This window comes from Oncorhynchus gorbuscha, linkage group LG12 (assembly GCF_021184085.1).
Source record: "Oncorhynchus gorbuscha isolate QuinsamMale2020 ecotype Even-year linkage group LG12, OgorEven_v1.0, whole genome shotgun sequence".
Classification (NCBI taxonomy): domain Eukaryota; kingdom Metazoa; phylum Chordata; class Actinopteri; order Salmoniformes; family Salmonidae; genus Oncorhynchus; species Oncorhynchus gorbuscha.
In genome coordinates this window covers 14,286,870-14,296,082 of record NC_060184.1, presented here as the reverse complement: position 1 = coordinate 14,296,082, position 9,213 = coordinate 14,286,870, and positions in this window count along the sequence as shown.

Below are 9,213 nucleotides of genomic sequence, written 5' to 3'. Positions count from 1 at the left end.
TGAACAAAACGCGTGAACAAAACGCGTGAACAAATAACTTTTGCCCATCTTAATCTTTTCTTTTTATTGGCCAGTCTGAGATATGGCTTTTTCTTTGCAACTCTGCCTCGAAGGCCAGCAGAGGTAACTCTGGATCTTTCTTTCCTGTGGTGGTCGTTTTTGCGACTGTACTTGAAGAAACGTTCAAAGTTTTCCGAATATACTGACCTTAATTTCTTAAAACAATGATGGACTGTTATTTCTCTTAGCTTATTTGAGCTTTTTGCCATAACATGGACTTGCTCTTTTACCAAATAGGGCTATCTTCAAATGTTATTGGTCACACACAGTTCACATTGTAGCAGGCTCAAGGGTGTGGTGATTCCACGTCACCAAGTTCAATAACCAGAATGCAAATGGGGAATTTATTAGGAATATTTGCACACGGTGGGAAAGGGGGAGGGTCCAGCAACCAGTTCACAACTGGTAATGGTACAGATAATTCTCCCGCTTCTCACACTCTCCATGACACGCATTTCCCTCTCGGTCCTCTCCCTCTTTGTGCAGCCTGCTTCTTATTTTATCCCCAAGCACTCAATGGCTTAATGATCCACCAGCTTGCCTCATTGGGTAAATCTCCGGTAGTAACTAGTCAACCCCACAAATGTGCGTATCTGCTTCTTGGTGAGGGGACAGGGCCAGTCACAAATCGCCTCAACTTTCTTCACCTGGGGTTTTACACATTCCCTCCTGATCATGTAGCCCAGGTACCCTGTCTCCCGCAGGCCGAGCCGACATTTCCTCGGGTTAGCTGTTAGCCCCGCCCCTTATAAGGTCTGCAATACCAAGCTCACCTGGTTTAGATGGGTCTCCCACTCGCTCCCATGGATTACAATATGATTGAGTTAGGCCGCTGCATACTCATGATGGGGTCGGCATCAACACTATGGAGCTAAACCACTCACTATTAGACTCTTCGATGATTCCAGCATTCCATCATAGCTTTTACCTCGGTCCTAACGGCCTTTCTCCTTGCTTCTGGTATGCGGTAGGGTTTCGACTTCACCCTTTTCCCGGGTTCGGTGAGGAAGCTGTGCTGTACCAGATCGGTGTGTACCGGTTTACTGGAGAACACATCCTGGTTTCGGCCAACCAACTCCGTCAGCTCCTGCTTCTGTGCTTGGCTCAGCTGCTCCTCCAGTGGCACCTCCGCTGGCTTGGTCTCTGTGGTTGCCTTCTTTGGGGGAATAGAGGAGAGGACATCACGTGCATTACATTTCACATGGTAAATCTGGGTCAGATCCCTACGTACTGGCTGTCTGACCCAATAATTAACTTCACCCACTTTCTCAAGGTCTTCATATGGCCCGTTCCATCAGGCCAAAAACATACATTCTGAGGTGGAGACCAAATCCAACACTTTGTCTCCTGGCTGGAAGTCTCTTCGTTGTGTCCCTCTGTTGTACACCCGGGCTTGGGCATCCTGGGCCTCCAGCATGCATTTCCGTACCAGGGGCCACAGGGTTGCCATCCGGTCTCATGTCTTCCACGTGTTCCACCATGGTTTGATGGGGCGACAGCTGCTGTTCCCAGGCTTCTTTAACCACAACCAGCAGTCCTCTGGGTCGTCTCCCGTACAGGAGTTCAAAGGGAGAGAACCCTGTTGAAGCTTGGAGCACTTCTCGGATCGAGAACATCGGGTAGGGTACTAGCTGATCCCAATTCCTTCCGTCCGCCTCCATCACCTTCTTTAGTATCTGCTTTAGGGTTCCACCAATCCACTGGATTATATTCAGTAGTTTGCAGAGATCCTTCATGATTCAGGACATGAACGGGGTTCCCTGGTTGGTTAATATCTCATCGGAGTTAGCCATGGTAACTTACCTTGGTAGCCATGGTGCGCAGGGGAATGGCTTCTGAGTACCTGGTGGCATAATCCAGCATCACTAGGATGTATTGGCGCCCTCGCTTGCTCTTAGGTAGAGGTCCCACTAGATCCATTGCGATCCTGCTGAAAGGATGGGTAGGGGTATTAAGGGCCTGTGAAAGTGCGGTTTTGGTGCCACCTGCTGGCACTCCGGGCAACTGCGGCAGTTTCCCCCACTGCAAAATATCTTCCTTCAATCACCACTCCCCTCAATGCTCCCTGCCATCTGCCACAACATATTTAGCAGATGTTATTGAGGGTGTAGCTAAATACTTGTGTTCCTAGCCAACAGTGCAGTAGTATCGAACAATTCACAACAATACACACAAATCTAAAAGTAAAAGAATGGAAATAAGAAATATATAAATATTAGATTGAGCAATGTCGGTTGGCATTAACTGTAATACATTAAAATAGAATAGTATATAAATATGAGATGAGTAACGCCGTATGTAGATATTATTAAAGTGACTAGTTTTCTATTATTAAAGTGTCCAGTGATACCAAGTCTATGTATATAGGGCAGCAGCCTCTAAGGTGCAGCGTTACATAACCAGGTGAAAGCCGGCTAGTGATGGCTATTTAATGGTCTGATGGCCTTGAGATAGAAACTGTTTATCTGTCTCTCGGTCCCAGCATTGATGTACCTGTACTGACCACGCCTTCTTGACGATAGCGGGGCGAACAGGCCGTGGCCAGGGTGGTTGATGTCCTTAATGATCTTTTTGGCCTTCCTGTGACACCGGGTGCTGTAAGTGTCCTGGAGGGCAGGTAGTTTGCCTCCGGTGATGTGTTGGGCAGACCGCACCACCCTCTGGAGGTTACTGTGGTTGCGGGGGGTGCAGTTGACGTAGCAGGCGGTGATAGAGCCCGACAGGATGCTCTCAATTCTGCATCTGTAAACATTTGTGAGGGTTTTAGGGGCCAAATATTGCAAAGCTGCTTAGGAGCTAGAAGCAGAGCTGCCATATCTGTTGGTGCTATCTGTCCAGAGTCCAGGTTGAATCTTCTGTAAACACCCATACCTTGTCACAACACAACTGATTGGCTCAAACGCATTAAGAAGGAAAGAAATTCCACAAATGAACTTTTAACAAGGCACACCTGTTAAATGAAATGCACTCCAGGTAACTACCTCATGAATCTGGTGAAGAGAATGCCAAGAGTGTGCAAAGCTGTCATCAAGGCAAAGGGTATATATTTCGATTTGCTTAACACTTTTTTGGTTATAACATGATTCCATATGTGTTATTTCATAGTTTTGAAGTCTTCAATATTATTCTACAATGTAGAAAATACTAAACAATAAAGAAAAACCCTGGCATGAGTAGGTGTGTCCTAACTTTTGACTGGTACTGTATATATATAAAATATATATATTTATATTTAATAGAAACAAGCTGTGCGATCATAATTCTTTCTAAATATACATTATTTATGAATATTTATGCATTATAAATTCTTAATTTGATTCATGCAATAAATCTGTACACATTTCTAACACAAAATGTAAAAAGGTAGGAGCAGATCATTTTGTTGCCTTGGTTACACAGGTATCAATGCATTTTACTTACATACAGTATATACTGTACAATGGTAGTAAAGATTCCTTGCTGCAACAAAGTTTTTGTATTCCGTATAAAGACAGGCTGACATCTCTATGCTCCCATTCTTTAATGAACAACAGTTATCAACCGCGAGCCATGTGTATCATTATGAAGTTCATGTGAAGTTGTAAATCATCCAAATGAATTGATGTCTTTGATTGGCTTCAGTGCCAGGACACTTGCCAATATTTTGTATCTTTGCCAAACTATGAACTAGGTGAGACAATGAACCTCAGGCGATACAGTTCATGCATGATTTGATTCCCCTGTGGGTATGCAGGGCTGGCTGGAGAGACAACACATACAGTAGCAGAAACAATAAATAAATATGCTTTTATTTTCTCCTGTTTGGTATGTTTGTCATTTATATTTTGATCAAATGAATAACTCTGCATTTCATCAATTAAAATGGATTAAATGACATGGTTTGATAAAGACCTAATGGAAAGTTTACCAGTCCATACAAACATACTTCACATGGATGTTGAGAATGGGTGAAGGTGTATAACTAATTGACTCAAGGAGAAAAAGATGGAACATATTAGGACAATATCTCAGAGGTTGTTGTTTCCGAGGTTTTTGTACCTCTCTGATTCAGACGGGTTGGAGTTAAATGCAGGAGACACATTTTGGTTGAATGCATTCAGTTGTACAACTGACTAGGTATCCCCCTTTCCCTATCAAATGCAGCCCTTCAAACACTAGAATATCTTATGAGGCATGTTTTAAAAAATCTAATTTCTGTACGTTACAAGTCCAGATGGGATCAATATTCTAATTGAACATTTATACCCAACCAATATCTGCATCATGCTTTAAACATACAAAATTATAGAAATGACCTGCTGTGCTACGCTAGCCCTGCATAGAAAAATAATGTCACAACGTTCTTGAAAAGTAAAATTACCATCAATTATATTGCTAAAGTACTGCATCAGCAAATCTCAGAAACCTGTCTGCCAGGTAGAAAAGTCTCCTCACAGGTTATAATTGTGCTGAGGATTGCCTCCCCAGCACATTGTTACCACAGGAGGTTGGTGGCACCTTAATTGGGGAGAACGGGCTCGTGGTAATGGCTGGAGCGGAATTAGTGGAATGGTATTAAATACATCAGACACATGGTTTCCATGTGCCTGATGCCATTCCATAGACTCCATTCCAGCCATTATTATGAGCTGGGGAGGACGGCTCATAATAACTGATAACCTAAACGGATTGCTACATTGCTACATTGCTGACTGAGTCAACCTCCGACTCATTTAACTAGAGCCCAGTTGTTCTCGACCAAGGTACAGGAAGGGATCAGTGCATGCTCACTGAGTACGGTCATTGATCTTTGAGTGCCTGATGGAGAGATGGAGAGAGAACTTTATAAGCAAGGGTCAAAAGTGGAGATCGTTATGCTGATGCATGTATTTGCAAAGAGTCTCCAAATGGATCCTTGACTACAAAGGGTCAACAGAACACCAGTGTGATGACATTAAGTACCTTTTGTACGTACTTTGAATCATCAAATGGAAGGAGAGGATTGATAACACACAACATACACCCATCCAATCATGCCATAGAGTTTCTATTTGTTAATGAATTGCAACATGTGTCCAGTCTCTGCCAATGGGTTTATTTGCAGGTTATATTTAGATGGAGGGATGAACAAACTCAATATCAGATCACTATCTTTTAAACTCTATCGTGCATACTGTCTGTTTCCCAACACATGCCAAGAGGGAACACATACACTGGACAAAAATATAAACGCAACATTCAACCATTTCTAATATTTTATAGTTCATATAAGGAAATCAGTCCATTTAAATGAATTCATTAGGCCCTAATCTATGGATGTTACATGACTGGGAATAGAGATATGCATCTGTTGGTCACACATACCTTTTTTTTAAAAGGTAGGAGCGTGAATCAGAAAATCAGTCAGTAGTTGGTGCGACAACCATTTGCCACATGCAGCGCGACACACCTCCTTCGCATAGAGTTCATCAGGCTGTTGATTGTGGCCTGTGAAATGTTTTTCCACTACATTTCAATGGCTGTGCAAAGTTGATGGATATTGGCGAGAACTGGAACAAGCTGCCATACACATCGATCCAGAGCATCCCAAGCAGGTTCAATGGGTGACATGTCTGGTGAGTATGCAGGCCATGGACAAACTGGGATATTTTCAGCAGATCCTTGTGACATGGGGCCATGCATTATCATGCTGAAACATGAAGGCGGATCAATGGCACGACAATGGGCCTTAGGATCTATCACGGTATCTCTGTGCATTCAAATTGCCATTGATAAAATGTAATTGTGTTCATTATCCGTAGCTTATGCCTGCCCATAACATAACCCCACCACCACCATGGAGCCCTCTGTCCACAACGTTGACTTCAGCAAATCGCTCGCCAACACAACACCAAACAAGCTGTCTGCCATCTGCCTGGTACAGTTGAAAACGGGATTAATCCATGAAGAGCACACTTCTCCAACGTGTCAGTCACCATCACAGGTGAGCATTTTCCCACTGAAGCCAGTTATGACAATGAACTGCAGTCAGGTCAAGACCCTGGTGAGGACGACGAGAACGCAGAAGAGCTTTCCTGAGACTGCCTCTGACAGTTTGTGCAGACATTCTTCGGTTGTGCAAAGAAACTCACAGTTTCATCGGTTGTCCGGGTGGCTGTTCTCAGACAATCCCGCAGGTGAAAAGACGGATGTGTGGGTCCTGGGCCTGCGTGGTTACACATAGTCTGCGGTTGTGAGGCCGGTTCGACGTACTGCCCCCCCCAAAAAATTCAACTACGTTGGAGACGGCTTATGGTAGAGAAATAAACATTCAATTCTCTGGCAATAGCTCTGGTGGACATTCCTGCAGTCAGCATATCAATTTCACATGCCCTCAAAACTTTAGACATCTGTGGCATTGTGCTGTGTTACAAAATTGCACATTTTAGAGTGGCCTTTTATTTTCCTCAGCACAAGACGCACCTGTGTAATGATCATGCGGTTTAATCAGCTTCTTGATATGCCACAACTGTCAGGTGGATGGATTATCTTGGCAAATAATAAATGCTCACAGAGATGTAAACAAATGTGCCCAAAATTTGAGAGAAATAAGCTTTTAGTGCGAATGGAACATTTCTGGGATCTTTTATTCCAGTTTATGAAACATGGGAACACTTAACATGTTTCGTTGATATTTTTGTTCAGTATATATAGGATTCAAGGCATTACTGCAAAATGAGCAGCCCAATGTTTCATGTCCATGTGCATTGCTTGTTTGTTGCTTGTTGTGATACAGGCATGTCATTTATTCACTAGTTGGTCAATTGGTCATTACATTTATCTTGAGAGCTTTGGTGAACTGCCAGCTCAGGAAGACTCTTACCAGTACTGAATAAAATTACTGAACGTTGCTAGAGAGACAGCTACCACTCAACTGATGCAACCCACCGATACCACTGAACTGATACAAACCACTGATATCACTGAGCTTATACCCACCGATACCAACGTTGATTCAACCAGTTATTGCCCAGTCAGATTATTCATATTAGGGATATCAATGGTTAACTGGTTGGCTGGTTAGCGGGTTAGCTGGTGAGCCAACCATACACATTTGCCAGTTAAGATGATAGATTTTATGGTTATCATTTTTATATACGCTTGCTACCATAATTTCATCAGAAAATAAAGAAAATTAGGTTTAGTTGTAAACTATACGAAAATATGTTCAAATGCAGGGAAGCACAAGCAACCACTTTAAAACAAGCATGTCATCATCACAGATCATAAAACAAACAACACTCACATCCATGCCATTAGTTTGAGGGTTAATATAAAATAATAATAAGTCATGTAGATTTGGTTTCCCCTATATATAAGTACATCTCACAGGCCTTTGTCAGCAGTAGTTTTACTTCCTTATTCTGGTGAAAATATGTGTGAGATGCAAATGTAGGACTTAGTTCCAGTCTGAGAAACGTAGAGACATTAGAAAAAACAACATCACAACGCATTGCTTTTTGCATTTGGGGGGACAATCTGACACATTTGAATTGAAGCCAAAGAAAACATATTTCTAATTAAAAAGATGATTTTGCAGGACTAAGATCGCTGTAAAACATAAGGGGTGACCTCAGGTCATTGTTTTACAGCTTGGCAAGTTGACAGATAGAGTCAAACTTGATCTTCAACAAAAGACAACGAAAAACCTCAGATTTTGCATGTGTATTTAGACAGGATGTCTGCAGATGCTACAAAGGGATTTTACTGTAGACTGGTGCATTAAAACTCTATGACATTAGCCTCCCTAGGCAGACCTGTTGCCTTCCACATGAACAATGTTCTGACATACACATCTGCACAGACACGAACATCCGATTGATATAGTCGAAAATGGATGTGCAGTAAATCCGTCCAGAGCCTTATCTGCTTGTGCCCTGGTGTAAACATCTTCACCGGACACAAAAATGCAAAAATGGTAGCTAACTATATGGAGATCGTGGAGGATATTTTCAATTAATGTACAGTGCATTCTGAAAGTAAAATTGATTAAAACATGTTTTTCTTCTCATCAATCTACACACAATAACGCATATTGATAAAGTGAAAACAGGTTTTTAGACATTATTGCAAACGTATTAAAAGTAAAAATAGAAATACCTAATTTACACAAGTATTCAGACCCTTTGCTATGAGACTCGCAATTAAGCTCAAGTGCATCCTGTTTCATTGATCATCCTTGAGATGTTTGATTGAAGTCCAGCTGTGGTAAATTAAATTGATTGGACATGATTTGGAAAGGCACATACCTGTCTATATAATGTCCCACTGTTGGCAGTGCATGCCAGAGCAAAAATCAAGCCATGAGGTTGAAGGAATTGTCCTTGGCATTATGCTGTGGCGATGTTTTTCAGCCACAGGGACTAGGAGACTAGTGATGATCGAGCAGGAAGATGAATGGAGCAAAGTACAGAGAGATCCTTGATGAAAACCTGCTCCAGAACGCTCAGGACTTCTGACTGGGGCGAAGCTTCATCTTCCGACAGGACAAGGTAACACAGAAGTGGCTCCGGGACAAGTCTCTGAATGTCCTTGAGTGACTCAGCCAGAGTCCGGACTTGAACCCGATCGAACATCTCTGGAGAGACCTGAAAATAGCTGTGCAGCTACGCTCCCCATCCAACCTGACAGAGCTTGAGAGGATCTGCAGAGAAGAATGGGAGAAACATCCCAAATACTGGTGTGCCAAGCTTGTAGCATCATACCACAGAAGAATCAAGGCTTTAATCGCTGCCAAAGGTGCTTCAAGGAAGTACTGAGTAAAGGGTCTGAAAACATATGTAAATGTGATATTTCAGTGTTTTATACTTGTGATTTGTTGGGAGAGTTGTCTGTCTGAAGAGCACTGCACGGAATATGTTTTTTCTCCCCTTTTGAAGTTGGCTTAGAAAACCCAGACCTAGTGTTTTAGCCTGGGATTTCTGATACTACTATGACAGACTTTAAACCATTATGCTTATAGAGTGTATGAGCTCACTGATGAATGCATTCTGCTGTGATGTCATATTTATTTTATTTTTATTTCACCTTTATTTAACCCGGTTGGCTAGTTGAGAACAAGTTCTCATTTACAACTGCAACCTGGCCAAGATAAAGCAAAGCAGTGTGACACAGACAACAAGACATTTACACATG